The sequence below is a fragment of the Corapipo altera genome, unplaced genomic scaffold (genome assembly GCF_003945725.1).
Source record: "Corapipo altera isolate COAL_440 unplaced genomic scaffold, ASM394572v1 61281, whole genome shotgun sequence".
In the NCBI taxonomy this organism is placed as follows: Eukaryota; Metazoa; Chordata; class Aves; order Passeriformes; family Pipridae; genus Corapipo; species Corapipo altera.
The window spans coordinates 4,000,128-4,025,281 of record NW_020884921.1 but is presented as its reverse complement, the minus strand read 5'-3'; the positions used below and the strand labels follow the sequence as shown (position 1 = coordinate 4,025,281).

The 25,154-nt window shown below is 39.3% G+C and overlaps 1 long non-coding RNA gene across 1 annotated transcript; it reads left to right on the top strand.

Moving 5' to 3' along the window:
* Positions 1–6,472: 6,472 nt before the first annotated feature.
* Positions 6,473–22,576, top strand: LOC113953620. Its single transcript, XR_003529951.1, has 3 exons — positions 6,473–6,510; positions 12,635–12,735; positions 22,522–22,576. It is a non-coding gene; the product is annotated as an uncharacterized LOC113953620 (long non-coding RNA).
* The last annotated feature ends 2,578 nt before the right edge of the window (positions 22,577–25,154 follow it).

The following is a 25,154-nucleotide window of genomic DNA, read 5'->3' as shown; positions in this document are numbered from 1 at the left end:
TGCCTTGATTTCTAGGTAAAAGTTGTAGGTTTTGAGTATTTGCTTGAATTATTTTCTTTAAGCTCTGTTTTAAATAATATGCTAATGTAACATGAAAAACTTTAGCTTTTTCCTTTAGAATATGAAATTAATTTAAAAGGAAATAGGCATCAGCCCACATAAATTTAGTAACGTCTTTAAAGCACACATCAGTCCACAGATGGAACTTTTAATTTTACACTTGTTGTTTTTTGTCAGCAGTTTTAAGCTGTATCCCTTATTCTGGACAAAGGGTTCACTGAACAATTAATGATGATTTTAATTCCACGAGAAATTTTGTGCAATACATAACTGCTTTGTGTCTCTGTTGAGTACTGATAGAAAACAAAGTGAGGGACAAGTGGAAAAGAGAAGACCTAGGATTCCACAATGATACTCCAAGAGTTATACTTCCTCATTACAACCATACTGTTCATACCTGCAGGTACTTACTGACTTTTTGCTGGTGGAAGTTTTTTGTTCTTTTAAATGTTATCAACACTGACTTTCAGATTTCTATTGCCTTGCCATTCCAAGTCCAAAATTATCAAACAGATGGGAAAAATATATCTGGCATTAAGCCAAATGGCACAAGTAGATAGTTATGAGAAATGACAGGGCCTGAATATGAAAGTGATTGAAACTGCTTGGAGGATCTTGCCCACACCCTTGATGGGACGCTGAGGTGGGGGGGATGTTGGACAAGTGCTGATGCTGTTCCAGTGCTGCTCAGCCATAGCCAAAACACTGGGGTGTTACCAACACCTTTCTAGCTGCCAATGCAAAGCACAGCACTGTGAGGGCTATTGTGGGGAAATGAACTCCAGCCAGACACAATACAGAGGGCAACCAAGCTGGTGGAAGAGCTGGAAGGTGTGTCCTTTGAGGAGTGGCTGAGGACTCTGGGTTTGTCTGGTTTGAAGAAAAGGAGGGTGAAGAGTGACCTCATTGCTCTCTGCAGGTGCCTGAGGAGGGAGATGCTGATTTCTTTTTCCTGGGATCCAGTGACAGGATGTGTGAGAATGGTTCAGAGCTGCAGCAAGGGAGGTTCAGACTTGACAGCAGAAAACATTTCTTTACCAGGAGCTCAAACAGCAGAACAGGCTTCCTGAAGAGGTGATCAATGAGTCAGTGTTTAAGACACTGACAGCCAAGAGTATCAGTGTTTAATAGGCATTTGAATAATGCTCTGATTAATATGCTTTAACTTTAGGTGAGCTCTGAATTGGTCAGGCAGTTGTACTATATGATCACTGTAGGCCCCTTCCAGCAGAACTATTCTATTATCACCTTCTGGCCGTATGGGTATTTCCTTTCTCCTCCCTCCATTCCTAATGTCTTACAGTTAGGTTTTGCTATTTCAGAGTGGATTAGAATTTCCCTTTCAGTGCAGTACAAGGAGCAGCTAGCTCTGAGAACATGACAAGTTGGAACTTTCTTGGGAATTTGCTTTCCACCAAAAATACCTATTTGCAAGAACTTCATCCTCCTACCACCCTCTTTTAGGATCTAGGTCTTCATCAATCTTTCTGTTGAAAATAATTTCATGTCAAAAGAAAAGACAGTTCTTTTGTTGCCTTAAAATAAGTGAGAGCTCAGTTATAATGAGTGGTTTCTATAAGATGTCTCCCTTGCATTTTGGACATGCCACTTCTTACCTCTCAGTTCCCTGTAATTCACATCAAAACCTTGAATTTGTGCTCTTCACCCTTCAGAACCCGTAGGTTCTGAGATATTTTAAACCACTTATTCCCAGATTCTCTCTCCCTTATTCTTTTGTCCACTTTCCTCCCCCCCTTTTCTTTATCTCCCTTTATTTGATGGAAACACTAAAAAGCCTCTGGAGAAGATTCTTGTGAAGTATTGTTCACAAGACAGTATTGTTTGTCCTCCAACATCTATAAAAAGTTAAGTCATCAAGATGTTAAAGACAACAGGTTGAAACTTTGAGCTACACATCTGCTGCTCTTTTGTGTGCTAACAAGCTTTAAAACAATTACATTTTACATATGTTCAGGAAAAAAAATTGCTTATACTGGTGGGCAGCACTCATGATCTAGACCCCAGCATGATGTCTGAATAGATTATGAAGATTGGTACAGAAAATCATGATGGTACAAGAGCAAGTATGCAGAGACTGAAAAGTCCATCTGGAACAGAAGGATGTAGCCAGAACCACTCAAATTTGAAGGATATAGAACCTGCTGTCAGTTCTCCAGAAGTATTTTGAAGTGTAAGTTCAAGTTCACACAGTGGTGAGGTAAAAAGGCTTATCAGGTATTGCTGTCTCTGAAAGAAGATAGCTTCCCAAAGAAGCATGGGAAAATAAAAATAGAGAAAAGGTTGAAGTTCTAGAAATAACATTTAACAAATTATTTAATTTCCCAGTTACATAGATTTGTGCAAGCTTTAAACTGACTGAAGACACTAACTTTTTATTTTAGAACATTCTTTTAGTGCCGATGTTTTTAATCACAAAGTCCCAATATGTAACTGGTTTTGCATAGCTATGTATATGAAGCAACTGACAATTGTAACAGTTTACAAGTGACTGGTAACTTCAACTGTATTTTAGTGAAACCATTCTGTCAGGATGCTTACAAATATTTCTGTCATGTGGACTTGTCGTATGTTATTTGTTTTCACTTTCGAGGCTTGTTAAGCTTCAAAATATAATGCAACATAGTCAAAGCCTTTCATCTATTTTCTAAGAATTTGCCTGTGCTATGCCCAGTTACAGAATCATGGAACCACAGAATTATTAGGGTTGGAAGGGTCCTCTGGAGATCATCCAGTCCAACCCCCTTGCCAAGGCAGGGTCACCTGGAACAGGTGACACAGGAACTAGCTTAGTTGGGTTTGGACTGTCTCCAGAGAAGGCAACTCCATGACCTCCCTGGGCAGCCCGTTCCAGTGCTCTGCCATCCTCAGTGTAAAGAAGTTTTTCCTCACATTGAAGAAAAGTTTTTCCTCGTGTGTTTTAGTTTATGGCCATTACTCCTCATGGATCCAGAATCTGAAGTGAGATCTTTAAACACTATGAATTATTGTCAATTTTATTAGTTTGTATTGCCTTATGGGGACATGTCCACTAGGAACTAAATTAGTACCAGAATCTTATTTTATACATGGGGCAATATGTACAGATGTCCTTTACTCAACCTAACTTGTGCTAACTCAGCCCAGTAATTCAGAAGTGAAAGTCTTTTGTGTCCTATTATTAATTCTGGAAGCTGTGTATTAGGGTATATGAAAGTTATGGAGCTAAGATTCATTAGGATAAATGAAAGTCCCTCACAAATTATGCTTTTGAGTGTCTCTGTGCTGTAAGTAAAACCCATTGTCGACTCCCCATTTTAATCATACCACAAAACAGTAAAAACCCATCAAGTGTTTTAATTACTGTAGGAAGGGAGAAAATTTGTTATCACTCATGCACGCTGCAACAAGTTCTAAAGTATTCAAAACTGCTGTTTCACTTACATTTATGGATGTATTTGTCCACTTTCCTTGTCAGTTCTGTTTGCCTGCCTTTGAATGGAACTTCTGCATTTTAAATTCCAAAGGTGTTAATGCTGTGCACATAGCTGAACAGGTGACATAAGTTGCTTAATTATTGAAAAATACAAATGTGAGAGAAAGAAGAAAGGGAATAACAGCATGGAAGCCCAAAGGAGATATAAAACAATCAGTTTGAAGCAGGCTTGTCATTGGAAAAACTCTTAAGATTATGTTGCTCATTTTTGCTGCAGCAATTTTACTGCAATCTGAAAGATCTAAAAGAATAATAATCTGGAGAAACATATTCAGAGGCCACAGGGTAAGAAAGAACTTGAAACAAAGTGATGCAATTACTGTGTTAAAGGATCAATTTTCTTACACTTAAAAAGAAAGTAAAATAAAGCAAGTTATTGCTTTATTTTTACTTCAAGAGTATGTTATTATCTCTGCTTTATATATCATTCAAAGAGAGCTTTGAATGTAGAAGAAATAAAGAAGTTCATATCAAAATTAAACACCTATAAGTATCTGCACAGATTTAAACTTACAAATTTATTCATAAGTAATTCAGTATGCTTTTCCCTTATTAAGTATTTAAAATAATATCCCCTAATCCTGTAATTGACTTAGTATAATAAAATGTTCTAGTTATATCATTATAAAAAGAAAAAAGCCTCAAAATTATGATTTGTTTGTAAGCTTAACTCTTTTGCCTCTTCTTCCCAGTTGAAAATATAAAGGACCAGAACTGGAGCTGATGCAGTATCTAGTTAAGTACTTTTTCAAAACATGTAGCACTTAAATCCAGAGTTTTCAGGCTTCGTCCTGTCTTTCAGACAATTTAATGCCATGGATTCTTCCCCAGAAAGTGAATTTGTGCTTATTTATAAAGATTCAGACCGAGTCATACTTATTTTCTAAAATGGCTGAGAGTTGTGTTACAGACCTCACAGGTTTGTTTGTGAGTCCTTTTTGTTGGAAAACAAGCCAGTGAAAGGCTGCTAAAGAGGAAGTAAGTAGGAAAGGAAGAAAGCCAAGCAAACAAACAAGAATCTCAGCCACACGAACAGACCAACACTTTGTAAAAAGAAATATTTCAGAGCTATTTTTTCTGACACGGTTGATAATGTTGAGAAAAAAAGATACCACAGAGGTTCTCAACCACTAGAGAACAGCAAGGCTGTAGGCTTGTCAAGAGAAGGCAGGAAGGTCTTTGAAGGGAGTCAGAGGTTGTTCAGAGATTGTAAACTGGGGTAATCAAAGCCAGGGAAAGGGGATAGAGATGGTAGCAAGGATGAGACTATCTTTCTTCTAGCCACAAGCAAGGGGAAACTAAGTTATGAGGGATCTTGAAATGGAAATTTTTGACAAGGCAAAGTTTCAGGAGAAATAAAGATGTAGGCATATGGGTATTTTCACCTTCTTCTTGCATGTTTTGCACCTTTACAGTTGTATACCAAAGGCCTTGAGGTTGCTCATGCCCAGGTTTGTACAACCCCACTTCCTATCAGTAGGTTCGTTCCCTTCGCCCTTGTGACGGAGGCACTTCTCCCATTTGAACTAACAGAATTTGGTTCAAGGCAATGCTCAGCAAGTAGAACTAACCTAACTTAATCCTACTGTGGGAGGCTATCAGTGGGACCTGAGCACCAACACCTCCAAAAGGTTTGGCTGGAGACCAGGCTGATAAATGGCCAAAACTGCATGAAAAATCTGACAGCAGAACTACAGATCAACTGCTTCACAACAGAAATATTTGCAGCCATCAGGGTATGTTGAGCTCTCCTTCCATAGCATCTGTTTGTGCCATGGTACAGTATCTCCCCTAGAACAGGGGCACCTCTCAAGGCTACCCATTGAGGCTGAGTGGTCCCTTACCTGACACTAGGCATCAGTGGGTTGGTAAGGAACAATTTTTGCATGCATAGAATATTTAAGATATGTTTAGCTAAGCTTAAATAATAAACTTTTAATGTCATACTAACAGTAATTACAGTAAGCAGTACTGACTGCCAGTCCACCAGTACATATTAAATATCTTCCGTACCTAAATTTACTGAATAGAACTCAATAAATTAACTACTAGATCACATCTTTCTGTGTGATCTCTGAAACTTCTCCTGCAGCAACCCTACAAAGTCATCACCAAAAGGACTGGCCTGCAATAGGTGGACATATCAGGAAAAACTCCAGAGTATGATGTAGGGACTATATGAATATGTAAATATAGTAAAAACCAAATAAAACTACATATGCACCTTCCACAATTCTCAGAGAGAATACAAGTACATCAAGTGGTCAGGCAACTGCTTCCTGCTTTCATAGCCTCGTTCAATCTACAAGAAGATTGCTGCTCTTCTTGCTCATATTCTCACTAACCACTATATACTTTTATCCCAATTTAAGTCAAGTCTTGTCTAATTTTTTGTCCAGGTGTAAGGGGGGTACTTTTGAATTAGATGATCAGTGGAGCACAGAGGAGCATATTAGGATGTGAAACCAGCCAGAGTATTGTACAGTGTAACTTTATGGCACAAGTTAACTGTGAGGTCCACTGTGTTTTTTAGCAAGTCAACTTGATATCCCCTATTATCAGAGCTGAGTTCCTCCTTGGCTTTGCTACATACTGCAAGATGGATACAAATACCCTCGAAACATGGTAGAGGTCATACACAGGGGTGAGAAAGATGATGGTGAGAGGAAGATTATGTGGGCAGGGGTCATTTGCCCCTTGCCCTACAGTAGGGCATGTGCAGACTGTTGGCATTAGGTAATGAACAGGCGGTGTTTGGCTGCCACTCAAGCATCACCTTATACTGTGTACTGGCCCTATGTAGTGTAATGTGGAACTGATAAAATGGGGTGTCGGGGCTGCTGAGTTGAGCGATACTCATCCTACCACTGAGTCTGTATTGCTCCGAGGGGACGCCCGCTAAGTATGGGTACCGACCAGCTGCTGCAGATCCTGACAGCCCTGGCCTGTCTGTGTGGGTAAGCACAGTTTATTCATAGAAAGCAACCAAGAAAGTAAATGTTTTAATATCCCTTTAGTGTCCCTTTAATTCCCCTTTTATTAGTTAATACTGTATTAAAAGTTGTCCATAGTATTTCCCTTTAATTCCCCTTTTTACTAATTAATATTGTATTAAAAGTTATCTGTAGTATTGCTTTAATATCCTTTTTTGGTATCCCTTTAGTTCCCTTTTTACTTGTTAATACTGTGTTAAATGTTGTTCACAGTATTGTTTTAACGCCAACCGATAAAGTAGTTGTTCTGTATTCTATTTTAGCTTTTTGATTCTCTTTGCTAGCTTTTTATTATTCTCACTGCAATAAAAGATTTTTTGTGGTGTTTGAATGTCTGTTGTACTTGTCTTTATTCCGCACATGTATTCTAATGGACTGGTATACCAGGTCTTCCAAGGACTCTCAATTCTTAAGGGGCTGGTACTACGTAGCTAATATGAGAAGGAAAACAATAGAAAGCCTATTATAGGAGTATAATAATTTTCATTTCTAGATAAAATAATCTAAAAAAACAATGACTATAATTGCCAGCTATCTCATCCCTTCCTATGTTCACTTATTTACTACCACATAAAGAATATAAACCTGCATAATTATTGCTGCCTTAAAACTAGAATCCTGCTTTTAACATAGAGCTCCCTTGGAAACCTTCCTGACTGGCCTCACCAGTACAATATGGTCTATCTTTGGTCACTGTTAAAAGTCTTATTAGATTTTTGCGGCTGGAACTTGCAGAGAACAATATTCGCAGAATAGTTAGAGTGAACATACAAAAATGTCAGAGGGACCAAAGTAGTCTGAATGTCTTTATAGAGACTCATGTGAGAATATAAACTCAAGAATCAGAAGTATAAAATCTTGTTTTGATAAAATTTGGACTTCTTTTTAGCACATGCTACTTCAGACATTGTAAAATCTACAGAACAAGAAACAGTATATTTTGTCTTCTTTCAGAAAAGGAAGCTAAAATGGTAATTGAGAAATGTTTGACTCAAACCTAAGTAGAGAAATTGCATTAGACATATATCTAGCTACTATTCTTGGCAGCTTTCACTATTATTGTGGGTTACCATTAAGAAGCAGATGAACTCTCACCAGCTGCTCACTCACCCTGGAGGGACAGGGGAAGAAAATAGAAAAAACAGTAGAAATCAATCTCATGAGTTGGAGATAAAGATAGGAAGATTTTTTATCTGTTAGCATCATACACAAAACACACTTTACTTGGGAAAATTAACCTAATTTGTTGTCAATTAAAATAGATCCAAGTAGTGAGAAACACAAATACCATGAACATTAAAATGCCTGTTTTTTCTCAGGTGTAGCTTCACTCTTCTATACTCCCAAGGCAGGGTGAGGGAGTTATGGGCTGTGGTCACTACTCAGCAGTTCTTCTCTGCTGCTTCTTCCTTCTCAGTTTTCCTCTGCTCTGATGTCAGCTGTTCAGAAGCTGCAGGTCCCTCAGAAATACCTCTTTGCTGTGGTATGGGGTCCTCCATAGTCTGCACTGTCTTGTGGATCTGTGGTGTGGCTATCTGCTTCACCATGGAGCAGCTCCTCCTCCTGGCACCACGGCATGATGCAGCCCCGGCCTCTCCTCACAGAGGTACCTCTTCAGCCCCCCACAGCCAGCACCTGTGCACCTGCCCCTTATGAAGCAGAGATGCCTTCCTTGGATCTAACAGCAGGATCTCTTTCCTGAGTTTTTCCTAAGGAATTTTGTTAGCACTCTAGAGTGCATTTATGACTTGTCTGCAAATAACCAAGAATAAGAGAATGCTGCAGTATAGATTAACTACTGAAATTGTGTAGAGATGAACAAGAAAAAAGTCATGGGGCCCGTGACTTGGGGAAGCCACCGTGTGGGAGTTTAGAAGGATTGTAAGCAGACAAATAAACCTAAAAATTGATGACATTTTGAAATCATTGTCTCTTTCCAGCAGGATAAGGAAGCGGAGGTCTTCATCACCTCTATCCTGGTATTTTAACACTTACCCAATCTGCCCCACCTTTAAACTTTTTGACCTTTATTGATCTAAAACCATCATCAAGGAAAAAGGTTTTGTTTGTTCTTAGCCTCCTAAAGGACAACTGAATACTTAGAGGCATAAATTATTTACCTAATTGTACCTTAACATATTAAAAATACTTACCTTAACGTATTAAATATACACCAGCAGCATCTTGATTACTGTATTTGTCCTGGAAGAAAAAAAAAGCATAAACCAACTTTCCCTTTCCCCCATGTCAGCTTGAATTACCACATCAATCACAGTTAAGCATAGATTCACACTCGGAAGAGATCAGAAGCAGCCCAGGGAGAGAGGCAGTTGAGTTCTCTTGAGAAGGGATCTATAATATTTGAAACATTTTAAAAGAGTAAAGCATCTGAAATGTCTTGCTTATTGGCTTAGGGAACAACGTGTGCTGTGAGGGATCTCTGGCATTAAGAGCCATCAGTAAACTCTGTTACATGCACTGTGTCACACTTGTTCTCTAGGGCAAACTTCAAGCAGTACTTGTTCTTGTAACCCTTGCCTTTTCTTCAGCTGTGTTATTCAATGAACAGCACTAGCAGAAATCCCAGAGGGAATGGCAATTCTGTTTCTACTGGCTGGTTAAGTTGCCTTTAGTTTATTTGCAGCTACTGGATGTTGGAGAGCAAGGGTAAACACTGATGCAAACAAGTACAGAAATATACACTACAAGGCTCTACAAAATTACCACTGGGAAAGCAAGTTTGAAAGTACATGCATGTTACAAGCATAAATCAAATATAATTGTCTTGCAAGTTATTACAGAATTCCAACCAGTGAAGCAAGTATGCACTTATGAACCTTTACTTATGCACATACCTATGAATATGTTGTGTCAGATGTCACTGGTTCAACACTCACCGATCTGCTCCCAGGAGTGGAGCTAATCAATGACAGAAGAAATCACACATAATAGAGACTGGAGTAATTCATGCATTCCTGTTAAGGATCTGGTCTCTCTGTGCAGAGAGGCAGTGCAGAGAACTTTATTTTGGGTAGATAGGTAAAGAGTTTCCTTTTGTACCTTTCTTATGTGGGAGTAGGATGGTCAGGTTTTTATCACTGTTTCTTTGTCCTGCACCTGTCAAGATTTCTTTGTCCTACCTACCACCCCCCATCAAGGAAATTTCTTCTGAACTTATCAGAGATGTCTCAGGATTCCTGCTAGGGAGATACCCTTCTTTGTCAGTCTGTTTACCAGGTTCCCTTTGTGCTGGCCCCATCAAATTCACTGATGATAGAGTTTTAAAGGTAGGTAAATGAGCCTGAATATCACTCCTCATTTGCTAAAAACTGAAGCAGTGTTAAAACAACCATTTGCTTAGTCAAAAGTATCAGAAGGCACTGTTCAAAAAAAGTACCACAGAGAATAAATAGAGCTCTTCACCACTCAATAACTTAACCGATCAACCATTTCAATTATGCAAATGATCAGCTGGGTATTAGCAAGCAAAAAAACCCCACACTAAATAACTGGTAGAATGTGTCACATCTGTCTGTGAGACACAAGACCTAACCCTAACATGTATGTATTGTGGTGTGTAGGACACAAACACTGCATGTGGCACGACATTTTTACAAAAAACTGGGTAAGGCAGTCCTGTAAGACACTGAGTGTCACCGTCTGAAGATGCACAATTGCAGGTAACTCGCCATAAACCTGTTAAATCACCTAACAAAGTGGTTTTGTATAATCATAGCCCCAATACTCACCTTTCTTTACATTCAATGACTAACTGTAACTGCATTTACTCTCATCTGAGTCTTAGGTTTAGATATTAGACTACAACACAAGTTTGTGTTGGGATGATACTGTCACTGGACATAGATATATCATGTGGATTAAAGTGGTCTTACCTTTCTGCATCTCATGTGTTTCTGCACTGTACAGAATCATGTGTACTTTTGCATTTGTGGTTGTCCCAGAGCTGAGCACCTCTTCTTTCTCTGGTTATCCAGGCTGTGGAAGAATCAGAGACTCTTAACCACATTCTAACAGAATGGGTGATGTAGGACCAGTGGATTTCATCTGGTCCAACCTTTCTTCTCAAGCATGGTCATCTAGAGCCACTTGTCCAGGACCATATCCAGATGGGCTTTGAATATCTCCATGGATAGAAACTACACATCTGGGCAATCTGTGCCTAGTCACCCTCATAGCAAAAAGTGTTTCCTTATGGTCAGCTGGACATGTTCAGCTGGACCTTCCATGGATCAGTTTGTGCCTGCTGCCTCTCATTCTGTCATTGGGAACCACTTAATAGAGCCTGGCTATCTCTTCTTTCCACACTCCCATGAGGTGTTTGGACACAGTAATGAATTGTCCCTGAATCTACTTTTCTCTATACTGAGCAGTCCCTCTTCTCATGTGAGAGCTGCTCCAATCCTTTAGTGCCTTTAGCGGCACTTTGTGACATTATGTCTACTAGTTCTATATTTTTGTTGTACTGGGGACCCTGGAACAGGACAGTACTCCAGGTGTGGCTTGTCAGTGCTGAACAGAGTATCGTCTCCCTTGACCTCCTAGCAACAGTCCTCCTAAAGTATTCCAGGATACCACTAGCTGGGGGTTTTTTTGTTGTTGTTTGTTTTTTTGTTTTGGTCACAAGGACACATTATTGGCTTGTGTACAGCTTGGTATCCTCCAGCATTCCCTGGTCCTTTTCTGTCAAGCTTCTTTCCAGTTGGTCAACACCAGGATCTAATTCAAGAGGATTTTTCTCCCCGGATGCAGGACTTGATTTTACCCTTGTTGAACTGTATGAGGCTCTTCTCAGGTCTCCATTTCTCCAGCTTGTCAAGGCCCCTCTGGGGTCATGATGCGTATAATCAACAAATTGTCATGTATCAGCTGTTCCCAGCTTTGTGTCATCAACAGACTTGCTAAAGGGTACACTCTGGCTGTTCACATGATGTCCATTCGACCTCATTGTCTGCTTCTTTGTCAGGATCCTATGGGACATGGTGTTGAAAGCCTTGTTGAAGAAAACAAACATCTTCCAACATTCTCTCTCTGCCTACAAATCCAGTCATTTATTCATAGAATGGTATCAGGTTGGTCAAGGGTAAGGTCCTCTTTGTGTGCTTAGATCTTCTTGACTGAGATATGCCAAGCAGAGAAGAACCCAGTCATGAGCATAACTCTTTTAATTTTATTTTTTGTGAAAAGGCAGGCTGAAATCTAGAAATTTTATCTTTTTTTTTAAAAAAAAATTCAGCATATTCTTCACTTTCAGTTCAATTCCCTAATTTCTGTTCATCAGGATGAGCATACCCTCATCTGACATATAGTGGCAGGTCAGTGCAGCATCTGGACTGTATATCAACAGAGAATTTTACAGCAGTTTTATTGGAATTAATATAACCCACCTCATAACATATCTACAAAAATTTTTAAATGTAGCTTAATCTGTTTGTTAAGAATACTCTTGTCTTTGATTACTTGATATTTTGTCATTATTACCTTAATAGTTTCCAAAAAACTATCCCTAAATCATAAGTTTTTCTGATAATCATTTTCTAATATCACTGTCAGTAAATTGCCTTGCTTTAATCATCTTCACTTCTTACTTCATTCTTCTTTAATTGCATTATTTCATCATTGTCACCAAGCAGATTTACCTTACTTATCAGCCCCTTTCTTCTCATCTCAGCTCAGCAGGTTTACGCATGACACAATCTAAGCTCTAGTATAAATGTCTTCTTTTACCTCTGTAATTCTGCAGGAACAACTTGCATCATAGAAATGATGATATTTGTGAGAGATAGAGAGTATCACACTGCTAGAACTTGAGTCATTCAAAATATATTAGCTGTTTCTTAGAAGGTCCAGTTTGTCAGAATAGTCTCCTTGCAAGCACTATGTGTGGAGAAGTCTGCTAACCCCAACTCACATGTAAATCCTGCAAAACTCAAAGTATTTGGATACTGCATTGTTTTGTTAGACAATCACAGTTTATATAATTCCTCATTATTATAGACAAAGCCCTACTATTAATTTATTAATTTATTTCAGTGATATATTATGGTGACCCTTGACGTGATACTGCAAGCGACCACCAGGCGACGGGTGGTGGTGATGGAGCTTGGCGTAGCTGAGAGCAGCGGGGACGCTGCTTGGTCTGGACCTGAGAGCTATTGACATCTGGAAAAGGTGAGCTGCCAAGAAAAGGGACTGTGATAATGGGGAATCAGATTTCTAAAGAGGAAAAGTTGGTGCTATCCTCCTGGAAGCATCTTTTAAAGCGTAAAGGTGTAACTGTTGAAGATTATGCTTTGCAACGTTTACTACTATGGTGCCGAAAGCAAGGCTTTGAAGCTAACACATCAGTTGCATTTAGTGTAAAGACTTAAGAGAAGATGGGGGATAAACTGTGGAAAGAGATCTGTAAGGGTGCTAAGGATGTAGAAGGTTTGCCTACCACCTGGCATTTATTGGTTAAGACTTTGAAAGACTGGCTTAATGAACAAGTTTTGGAAGGCACTCAGTTGCCTGAAACGGAGCCTGTGTCAGATACAGAAGGATTCGCCGGGGAGGAGGGAGCTTCAGCCTCTGCAGCACCGCCGCCTGCTACCTCTCCCTCTGATAATGAATTGGGTGCTTTAGCAGATAAAATGAAAACAGTGTGGTGTCCGGATCCACCTTCTAAAAAATCTATCAGGGGTCCGGCTCCAAAACCCCTGAAAGGTCCAAAGGTTCGCTATCCTTCACCCCACAAACTAGTTCAGACTCCTTGTAAATACAAATTACCTACTGATATAGTCCCTCGCCATTATAAGACACCTATGGAACTTGTAGAGGAATTTAAAGCTAAGCAAACGCTTGCGTCCTCTGTTCCTTTGCCGGAGGAGGATGAGAACACTGATGAAAACAATGAGGATGACATACCTAATAAAGGCTTGTATCAATCAGCATCAGCCCCCCCAGCAAATGATGTAGACATGGAGGATGCTGAAAATGCTTCTGTCCGTAGTCGAGCCTCTCAACCCATACTTGGGGTATCCCAGTGCCATAAGACACAAACACTGACTGATCCGTGGACTTTGCCACCAGTAACTGTCACAGTGATGCCATGTCATCCTAGGTGATTTTGGGAGAGCGTGCATGTACAGGCTGCAGAACAGGGGGATTGGGAGCTGTTAGAAAAGGTTGGGCACCCCTCAAAAACTGTGGATGAAGGTATATTTGCTCCAGGAGTAGAACCAGGGGGAGAAGCTTACCCTGTGTTGAAAGCTGCCCCTAATTCCGGCAAGCAGGATAGTCATGATGTATTCGCTTGGAAGGTTGTTCAGGATTTACAGATGTATGCCTCAAAATTGCCTTTCCTTTGCCATGTCTTTTACTGTTAAACTGTGTGAACTCAACTGAAATTCTGATTTCTATGGATAGTTTCACTCAAAATACTGTCCTTACACTGTACTTAAAAACATTATTTTATTTTGTGAAGAAATTATTAGAAGTACTAAACTTATCTTTTTTGGTGCCAACTGATTTTTAAATTAAGCAGTGTTGCCATTTGGTTTTCTACCTTAAGTAATCTGATGGATAAGAATGATCCACAGAGTAACTGTGGAATTGGGCTGCAAGTTTTACTGCAACTGTGAAGTTGCTGTAGCTCCCATGACATTGCCTTTAGGACAAGAAAGGACTGGTTCAAAAATACTACTCTTGCTTGTAGGATTTTATAGAACAGGATGATCTTTTGTATTCCCAGCGGCTGAACATTATTGAAGTGCAATTCACCTTAATGCAGCAAAGCGGGAAACCCAGGTTTTCAGTTTGAAAAGCCACCCAATAAGTAGCATGTTCAGGTCTTAAGCTCTTTTTTGTCACCACACTCTAGAATATTGGTTTGCCCCAGTAGGGGAAGTTTGCCACAAATATGATAGGAAAGAAGGCCAGGTGGGATCTGTCTTTAGATGTAGAATAGCAGTGCTAATATCTTCTGTTCTGGGTTCTTTTCCACCTTCCTCTCCTCTTATACACATTAGATATTTGAACTTGGAAAAATCATTGGAGAACTGATCACCACGCATAATACTCTCAAAGATTATCTTTTCAGAAAAAAACCGGTGCTAACCACCTCTCTAAAACAGCTTAACAATGAACTGCTATGTGAAAGAGCTTTTTCAATTGTGTGCTGTATGAAGGAGAGTCAACCCTATGCTTTCCACTTTCCTAGAGAAGCCACAAAGCTTCATACCAGTGTGGAGAAGCATGGGATACTTTTCATTCACCCGTGTTGCTGCTGCTTGCAAAAGCTGTGTTATTCATAGTGTCAGAAGGGAGGCAAAGAGACTTAGAACACTAGTAATAAGAGCATGCATCTGAGGTAAGGCAGATGAAATAAAACTGTTTAGCTTGGATAATTTCAGAAAACACACAGAGATGGTGAGTGTTGGAATCACAGTCTCAGTCAGTTTAATAGATTGCCCTGGCAACAGATTCAAAGTTGAGATTCTGCTTCTGTTTTACAGGGAACATGTATACATCAAGCCATTCTAAAGGGAAAGCGTTCTTTCTGTTCAGGTCCTTGAAACTGGAGTAGTAGTGCTTACATTCAGAGTGGTCTGAGCATGCTGGATCCCCTGAATGAATGGGGGGACTCTATCCCCAGATCTTTGCCCAGACTTCACATTTGGTATGGAAGTTTTTCCTTTTGTCCAAAACATTCCCAATTTGTATCACTAGGCAACTTCTGCATAAGGTGTGGACAAAGCTTAAGCTCACTTCTTTGAGCCTTTAAAGCAAATTGACTGGGGGGAAGCCAAAGGGATTGTCCTAGACTCTCAAACACTCCATCTTATGTGCAGTAGCATCCCTGCACACACACACCTGCTGTGCTCATTTCAATGATCAGGCAGGCTGCTTCTCATAGTAGGTGGCCTCTGGAGGTTACAGCTGGCAAAAATGGCACTGAATGTGGCATATCTTAAGCATTTTATTGGACCTAGTTGCAAACATCTACAAGTATTTCTCCTTCTTGTGCAATAAGTTACAATCTGAAGTCCAAGAAGTAGCTGTCTCCCCTGTTTTATACTTCCCAGCAATTTCCACAGGGGCAGGACTGAGCCCCTTTGTCAAGAGGAAGATGAACTGTTGACTGATTTCTGGGGAGGAGAATATATACTGCTCATCTAACTGTCCCTAGTTAAACTGAATTCATGAGAAGAAAAGGCTAATGAGGAAAGGAAATTGTAGGATTGTGACAGGTAGTAAACAGCCACTAATAACTAAAAGGCAAAAAGTGCTTAATACTATATTTTATGGTAGATTAGTTGTATTTAATGAAATAAAATGAAGCGATAATAAAATTTCATTGGATTTACAGTACGTGCACAGACTTAATCCATCAAGACATAGATTTACATTTTTATATTGTGGCAAAATGACCCCTTCCATCCTAGTTCTTAATCATATTTCTTGATGATACCCAAAACCATATTGTAATTTTCTTAGTTGCCCTGTGTGTCAATTAATGATTTCAATGAAACATCAGTTAAGATCCCAAAGTCTTTCCTGGAATGTGACTGTCCATTACAAATTCCATATCATATAAACATGTTTTTATTCCCCCTAGCTGAATTGTTAGTTCTGTAGTTCATCAAACCCTTACTGAGTTTTGTGACTGAGAGTTTCATTCACAAAAACTGTAGAGTTTTTAGGTAGCACTGAATATCCAAAAAAGCTTCATCTGCAAGCTTGCAAATTTCAGTGTTGGCTTTCTTCCCTGAATCACCAGTGCAGATATTGAACAAAGTTAGTCTTAACACTGATTCACTGAGTATTTTGGAGTACAGCTAAGCTTTCTTTTTCCTGAAAACCTTCCAGCTCCTGCTCTTTGCTTCCTTATCTTTAAAAAACTTTCAGTTCCTTAAATGACATTTCCTCCAATCTTATCTCAAGTTTCTTTAGTGACTTTTAATTTGGAACACTTTTGAAAATCTGAGTGTATTATTTTGTTCACTGGACTGCTTTTGTCCCCGCTGTTACTGACTCCCTTGTAAAACTTGTGTGGCAAGATTTCCTGTTAGAGAAATCACACTGTCTTTTTTCCAAGTTCTTCTCTATGTTCAATGACATGTTCAATGTAGATATGCCCATTTTACAAAGCTTGAAAGGTAGACTTGCTGGTTTGTAACTCCCATTATCCCTTTCAAGGCCACTTCTGTGACAGGGAGTTTTCTGTTATGTATTTGCAGATGTTGTTGTAAACTAACACTGATATCTTCAAATTTATCTAAAATATTTCATAAAGATTGATATAGTAGGATCCGTAACTTCCAAATTATTATGCAGTATTATATATTCCCTGGGGGATCCAAACAGACAATTAAACTTAGTGTTTATATTTCAGTGTGAAATCTTGACATGGTACTACAGATTATGACATTTTCTAGATTAAAGTTTATCTGGGGATTGAAAACTAGTGTCAGAAAACAATGCACTATTTCAGTTGTTGTTAAAGAATATGTCATGGACTTGTGCTTTTTCCACGTAAAAGGCAACTGCGAACACAACAAAGTAGTCCCTGAGACATATTTAAACTCAATTGCCTTTTAATGTATTCTACACTCTTTACAACTTTTACACTTCTACAACATATTACTTAAAGTAAAAATTATCAAATTATTTTGGTTGTTTCTGCACATAATGTAACAATGAAAAGGAAACTATTTACACATAAACTCAAAAAATATGCTTGTTTTAAATGAAAAGAGAGAGAAGTGAATTTGATTTTTATTTGGATACAATTGCAGGAAGAAAATGAATTCTTGCCGAATACCACAACAGCAGTTAGGAGGGAAAGAATTAGTTAAGTGAAACAATAAATGATATCTCAGTGGGGTGTAACAGTAGGCAGTGCATCAAATGAGGAACTTAAAGGAGCCTGACAACATAAGCTTCCCTTATACATGAGATACCAGAATTCAGACTGCAAAAAATCTTTTATGCTGAAGTCAACAGAACCAGACTTCAGCATTTAAGATGAAAGCTGCACTGAAAGTGTTTCTGTCTTTCTGATGTTATTGATCTTCGGTTGAAAGAAAAATCAGTAATTCATGTCACAGAAAGCACATCTTGAGCTTCTAAGTGCTGGACATTACAATGTGTTCCAATTTTGAATGCAGGAAGATAATCAACTTATGTCATCACAGGAATTCCTCTTTGTGAGATCTTAGGGATTTTCACTTTTAAACATTATCTGTTGCTTTTAAATCTTCTGAAATCATTATTCTCATTGAGGATCCTGGGATTAATGAAAAACAGAGAATTCAGTCTTACGTACTAAGGGTTGTCTGACACTGCTGTTGTGATTGGTACCTCTTAAATCTCAGTTTGGGAGTTGCCAGGAAAATGCTATGCATCAACTTCAAAATAACTCAGGAAATTCTTGTGTCTGTAAGGTCTTTTAATTTCCCTTTGTCCAGTTTTAGAAATCTGACCATGTTTCAGTTTGGAACTTATAGTTTCCCAAGTAAATTTCTGCAGTTTACATAGCCACATGACTGAGCTGATAATTTAGATGTAGCGAAAGCTGCACCTTTAGGTGTTGCTAATGACTTATTCAGATTTGTTGGAGATAGCAACAAAAAACTACTGTATTGCATACTGTTGAAAGTCAGCTTTTTGCAAATCTTTGACTGCTTTTGTGTCCTGGGGCTTGTCACTAAGGTCAGAGAATGCATAGGTGTTTGCGAGGGTATGATGTTATCATTATCAACTGAGAATACTTTTAATCCAGTGTATGACATCTTAAAATTGAGAAAACCAAAATAAAATTGAAGTAAAAACTATCCCCATACTGAAATTTTATAATCTTGCCAGACTATGCCAATGAGATTTAACAGAATGAAGAAAATATATAAAAACTTGAACGGACATCAGCAGGAACAACTATTGAAACTATACATTATTTATTTTTGTGTTTTACTATGCTTTTTCAATATGCCATCCTTTTCAAGTCTACTTCAGATAACTGAGTAAAAATACACCTGGCAGGAGTATTTAAGATATTAACTGTAATACACACGGCACATTAAGCATGAACTAGATAATAAGTTATAGCTCCAAATACTTGGAAAAACAAAGATAACTGTGATGAAATTGCTTTTGAACTCTCACTGAGTTCAGTGTATTGCAGTTACTCTGTCAGTCTGTGGGCAGTGCTCTGTCTGAAAACTATTGCATCAAATTCATTTTCCCAGACTGCAGGAACATAATAAAATACACAGCATATTACTAATAAGTGCATTAGTGATGGACCTCCAACTTCTAAACCTGTTAAGTTGGAGTTTTCCTCTTACCTGGTAGCACTACTAATAGCAAAAAGGATTTAGCCATATGCCATGAATACCAACTGGGATCAGCCTCAGACCAAAATTCCTAAATTTTGCCTTGCATGTTTTGAAGTATATATTCTTTCCCATTTTTCTTTTCCTATTTCAGTACTCCTTTTCTTTGTATCTCAGTGATTTGTGTTCAGAAAGAGGCTTCACTGACTGCCTACCTAGACGCTATTTTTGCTTTGAGCCCATCAATACAGTGGATGTTCAGTAAAACAATCAAATATATTTTTAATTATAAGCCTTTTATTCATTCCTAATCAGAAGATAAATAATGGTTTCTTGAGATTTCATTTTGATTAGAGAACACCTAGTACATGACCAGTATGCACAACAATTGTAAAATCTTCACAGTTGACAATGCTTTGTACAGATTATTTTGAAGGGTATTTGTAGATGTAACTTTTACCTAATGTTGTAGCACTGCCAGGGTATCACAACGCTCTGGGTATGGGATTCATGATTTAGAATCAGAAGTCTGTTGTGGAAAGCTATACTTGTAAAGAGTTGAATTAGTTCTTCTCCTGCCCTTCTACATGCTTACAATAACTCCAGCAACTTTCTAAACTGTATTAGAAAACTTGTCCTTCTCAACTGTGGAAATCAATATCTACACAATATCTACCCCTTCCATCACGTATTCATTGGTCTACAGCCAACAACAGTGAATTGTGCTGCATTGTCAGTGTTTTCTAGGTTTGTTTTGTTGTTTGTTTTTTGAAATTCTGAGTGAGTTTTTACAGAATCTCTGAGCGGATTACGTCTATACACATTTAATTTGGCTTCTAAAGAAGTGTCTCTTTCATCGTTTCCTAATTTAACATTACTTGCAAGAGGTGTAATAACTCCAGCTGTTTTATAAAAGGGAAATTACATATCACATACCCTTTGACAATGATAAGTCAAAGAAAAGAAGCAAATTGTGCGTCATATATTTATCAAATTAAAAAGTAGAGCATATCAGGATGGGACTGATGTAAAATAGATAATGCTACCCCTTCAACAGTTGTCCTGCACATAAGAACAATGGCAACAGTACAGTACAATTAATTTTCATTCTTAATTCACTGGAGAATAGCAATAGTATTTTTTTTTTTTTTTGCTATGCTGTCATTATGTTGCAATTCTTTATTATAAAGATGACCTTTTAGAGTCCTGGGTAGTGACACACAGGCAGCTATGTAAGCATCTCTGCAAAATTCCTCACAGATTTAAGACTGTGAACAAGAGTTTTTGGACAAGCTCCATGATACCTTGGACAGTGGCAGAAAACAATTACAGTATCTCTCCTATTCCAAGACCTTTTTCCAGCAGGGCCTTAAATTTATTCCACATTATGACTATGTCCTAGGAGATCTAGGTTACAGAAAGGAACACCACTAAGATTTCTGCTATGGCTGCTTCTGTGCAGTAGTAAGTCTAGTGATGTGCAACTGCTGCCTTTTTGAAAACATGAGTCTGTGGGCAGTGAAATCAGGAAATGAACAGGAGCACTAGGATGTTATTCAGTCCACATGCCTTCTGGGAGTCAACAATGGCCACCATTGTCATTAATGTTGCTTGCAAGGAAATTTTTTCATATATAAATTCCAGATCACAATATGCAATTGCAAAAATGTTCCTGAACATCAGCTAGGATTGACGGTCTTCTTCAGATGCCACATCAGTTTGAAAACCTTAAATCCTTCACAATAGACTAGGGCTACTTGTCAGCAAAGGTAACTGTCTGCAGGGAAATAGGGATCTTTCTAACCTCTGGAAAAACTATTCTCTGCATTTTCCTTTAAACTGCATTTTCTATAACTTTCTTCCATGTTTTTGTTGGTGACATTAGAATGAAAGTTTACTTTCTTGAAGGTAGGAGATCTTGCAATTTTGGGAAAAGCTGCTTGAACTTATATCACTTTATAATGAATAAGAGTTTAAAAGTAGTTAAAAACCTTATAAATTAGTTAAGATATCTTCATCCTGTTGAAGCCAAGTTGAATCCAAGATTTCCTTTAATTTCATTAGGGACTCATTCAGGGTGACGCAGAATAAAATTTGAACTAAATCTAAACATTGCTGGCATGTGTACATTCACCTAGCCTTTTTTTTAAAATTAGAATCTCATTACACAACTTTTCCTTAGAAATATTAAACTACTACTTGTCTGTAGTTGAGTGTTCTTAAAACCAGAACCTAAATCTCATTTTTATACTTACATATATAGATGTATGTATGTATCTTGCATCATAGATCCAACACTCTACTTTATGTTACTATTGAAAACAAACTTATTCTAAATCACTTATGCAGCAAATACCATCTGCCTCTTGATATGAAGGCACTGAATTATGTTTGAAAGAAACACATTAGATCTGCCCCATACCATGACCTCAGCCTCTCCTCATACATCCTCCCCTCAGGGTTCTTCACCATCTTCAATGCCCTCTTTTGGACGCTGTCTAATGGCTTAATATCTTTCCTATATTGCAGTGTCCAAAACTGCTCACAATATTCAGGGTGAGGCCACTTCAGTGCAGAGCAGAGCGGGACAATCACCTCCTTCATCTGGCTGGCGATGCTGTGCCTGATGTCCCCTCACCGGGACACAGATGGCCCTCCTGGCTGCCAGGGCGACTCATATCCAACTTGCCATTGTCCATGTTCTCTTTACTGTTGAAATCACTTCTTGAAGGTGTCAGTCTCTTTGCTCTTGTGGTATTCTGGAGCGAAGGGTGAGTGTGTGTTATAGGTTTGAAAAAGAGATGTTGGAATTTTTTCCCAGTGTCGGTCGCCCCCCCCCCCCCCCCCCCATCCGTTTCTCTGGGATGGGGGAGGCAGAAGGGAGACGGAGCGGGGCCGCACACACGGGGCAGCGCGGGGGAGGTTCCCTTTAAAAGCCGGCCAGCGCGACACCTGGGAAACGCCTTTGTCTGGAGGACTTGTTGTTCGCTGTCCGACAGAGGGAGAGCCACTCTCGGGTTTTCGGCCTCCGCCTCCTCTTTCCTCCTGAGGAGAAGTTTTTTGTTTTTAATTTCTCCTTTTTTTTTTTAACCTCGCCGGACACCGTGTGGAGAACGACTGGGAGAGAGACCGATTATCTCGGAGCAAGGTAGTCTGCCCCGGACCGTGACAAATTTCCCGCGGCGACTGCCCGAGTACCGCACCGTAGCCCTGTGCCTGAGGGAAAAAGGGACTCTTTCCTTGCTGCTCAGGTGGCTGCGAGCAGCTGTTGGGCTGCCGGGGACAGTTTGCCCTCAGCCCCCCCTCGTTTGCTGCGGGCTTCTTCCCCCCTTGGGGAATTAGGACTTTGTTTAGTTTCTTTTGAAAGTTTTGGTTGCGGCCATTGTTGTTTATTCGGGTTTGTTAGTAAAGAGCCGTTAACTTCCTTTTCCACACCGTCACCTGAAGCCTTTTAATTTCAGAGTTGTAATCTTGTTAAACTAAGATAAGTTATCATATAACTGTGATTTTATATTTCAAGTAGAACAGGATAAAAATACTCACAGACTTTGGGATCTGATATTAAGCGGAAGAGGAGGAATAGATTTTAGTTACTGATGTTTATGGTCTTGAAAGACTAAATATGCTTTTTTTTGCTGTTCAGGGATTCAGAAGGGAGGGGTGTCATTATTTGGGCTGGATGAATTCTCAAATCATGGTAAGGCAACTCATGTTTGTTTAAGAGTCTTTTGGTTGTCTTTCGTTATAGATTCACGAATAGGCTGAGCAGTTGTATTTGGAATTAAAATTAGACTTCCACCAGTGGAAAAGCAACTGGCTGACAAGGCAGTGATCATCTTAATCTTGGGCCTCTCACTTCAGTTACTTCCTAAAATGAAGACCCAGGAAGGTTGCATGACACTTGAATGTAATCTGGTTTGATTACATCTGATGACAGCCAAATTATCATGTTGTTCCAATTTAGGCAGGTGAAGAAAATTAAGGTCTTTCTTCTTTTGACTTCGCTTCGAATGACTGTTGCCAACACACAAGGTATTAATGTTGGAAGTGTGGAACTTCAGAGTGGATGAATTAGAGCTCACACAAAAGGAAGACACAATTTAATAAGTTTGTCAAGGACAAAAAGAACAAAAGAGAAGGCAGATTGTCTTTGTAATGCTACCAAGTCATTGTCTAAGAAAGCTGAAGTTCTCAGATCTTTCAGAGAGACTGGTGTTAGAGACATTTCTTTTAACTTTGCAGCATCTGCAGTATGAATTAGTCCTACCAATAAATAATTAATACAATAGCTTTAGCGAGAACACATGGTCAACTGTGACCGGTGAACTCTTCCTCAGTTATTAGGAGAGAGACAACTGCATGTTCATAATTTTCAGTCTAATTTTCGATTAAAATCTGTAGCCTTTGATGACTTAATAGATGTTATGAGATGTTTTGAGACATCTGTTTGATAACAATTTTCAATAAATGTTTCACACGATTATAACAAACAACCTGCTTCAGAATGTTGAACAAGCCTGGAGGAGCCAGAGGGTTGACTCAATCCCTCCATCAAGGCAATGATATTGAGAACATATCTGTAAAAGGAAAAAAAGAAGTTCTGCATACTTTATAAGAAAGTGTATTTAAAAAATTTTTAATTTTATGTGTGTTTAGCATGGATTCTCCTGGCACCATTACTGATCTGAGATGACCTGGAAACAGATGCACTGAAAGCTTAGCTGTAAGCAGTACAAACTGAATGCAGTGTTTCACTGAGCTAACTGGAAAGGCTTGGTTCTCGTGCAGTTTGGTTTACTGCTACAGTGATGCATAATTTGACTGCGAAAAGACAGAGATATGTCTGCTTATAAATGTCTACGCAATGTAGAAAATACATGACCTTTAGCATTTTCTTAGTCCATATTATAAGCAGCTCAGAATGCATATGTTATATATCATAGAGTAACTGGCAACTGTTTGGGAACTTTCATAAGTGGTAGAATATTCTTGGCATTTTAGAGAAATACTGCTGCCTGCTGTCATGTCTTAGATGCCTGTGGAAGTATCTGCAATCCAGGACAAAACTTCAGTTTCAAAAATCTGGAAAGGCTGGATTGATGGTTTAATACTTGTGCTTGCCCTAGTGTTATAGGTTAGAAATCCAGGAGAATTTTTCTTCCCCCTGCCCCCACTGTAGGAAAGAGGGAGTTTGAATGGAAAGGGAGGCGATTAGCATTACAAAGGGTCTAGCCAGCTGAGCTGCATTCCTAACAAATGGCCCATCGGAGGCTGGGGGAAGGTAGGGAGGAGTTTTTGGGGAGTTGCTGGGACTCCTCAGAGGGGAGAGATCAGAATGCGATTTTCTCTCTCTGGGACAGAGACAGGGGCCTTGCGTGCGTGCTTTTAGAGAGAAGGCCTGGAGGCCGGGCTTTCTGGCTTCCCGCCCTGGTCAGCCCTGACTGCTGGCCTCGACTTGCGGGCAGGCTGTCTTTGTCTCCAGCCCGGACCTGCTGTGTTCTCATCGGAGAGTTTTTGTGCTCACCGGGAGAAGGAAGGAGGAGCCTTGGGACACCGTCATCTGAGGACAACAGTGAGTTTCGTGGGGGGTGGACTGTTTTCCTTTCCCCTTTCTTCTCCTGGGGGAAGGCTCCTCATCTTCTTTTCGGCTTCTCCCGCGACCTGAGACCCCCCCCAGACCCCTCCCTGTGTGGTGACCGCCAGAGCCCAACAGCGCCCCCTGCAGGCCAACACAGAGAACTGCAGGGTCTGCGCCTCCAGTGACCCAACAGCGCCCCCTGCCGGCCACGATTAGGACTGCGCTAAAGGACAGAGAAGTATTCAGACTTTTTCTTTTGTTTGAAGGGGACTTTTGGGTACTATTGCCTAGGGGTTTTTTTGTGTTCTGTTACTGTTCTTGCCAACATACATATATCTTTTAATAAAGGGTTGGTTTTTTTCTTCTGTTTTTTTCCACATTTCCTTGATTAAAGCCCCTTAATTTTGAATTTACAATTGCTGAGAGAGAGGAGTTTGGTTTGTCTCATAACTCATCCTCTTTAGCAAACGTTCCAGTCTCTTCAAACTGAGACACCTAGCCATATTGCTTTTTGTTGCACAGTAGGATAAAATCAGTTACTAAATACAAAGCTTTCATGTAGTTGTATGTTTCATGCACTTTTATCAGCAATGTTTCTATGTAGTTTTTTATAATAGATATCATTAGTATGAGAATTTGTCATGAAATATTGCTATGTGCTCTGTATTTTTGTGGTTACAGAATGTTTCAATAGCACA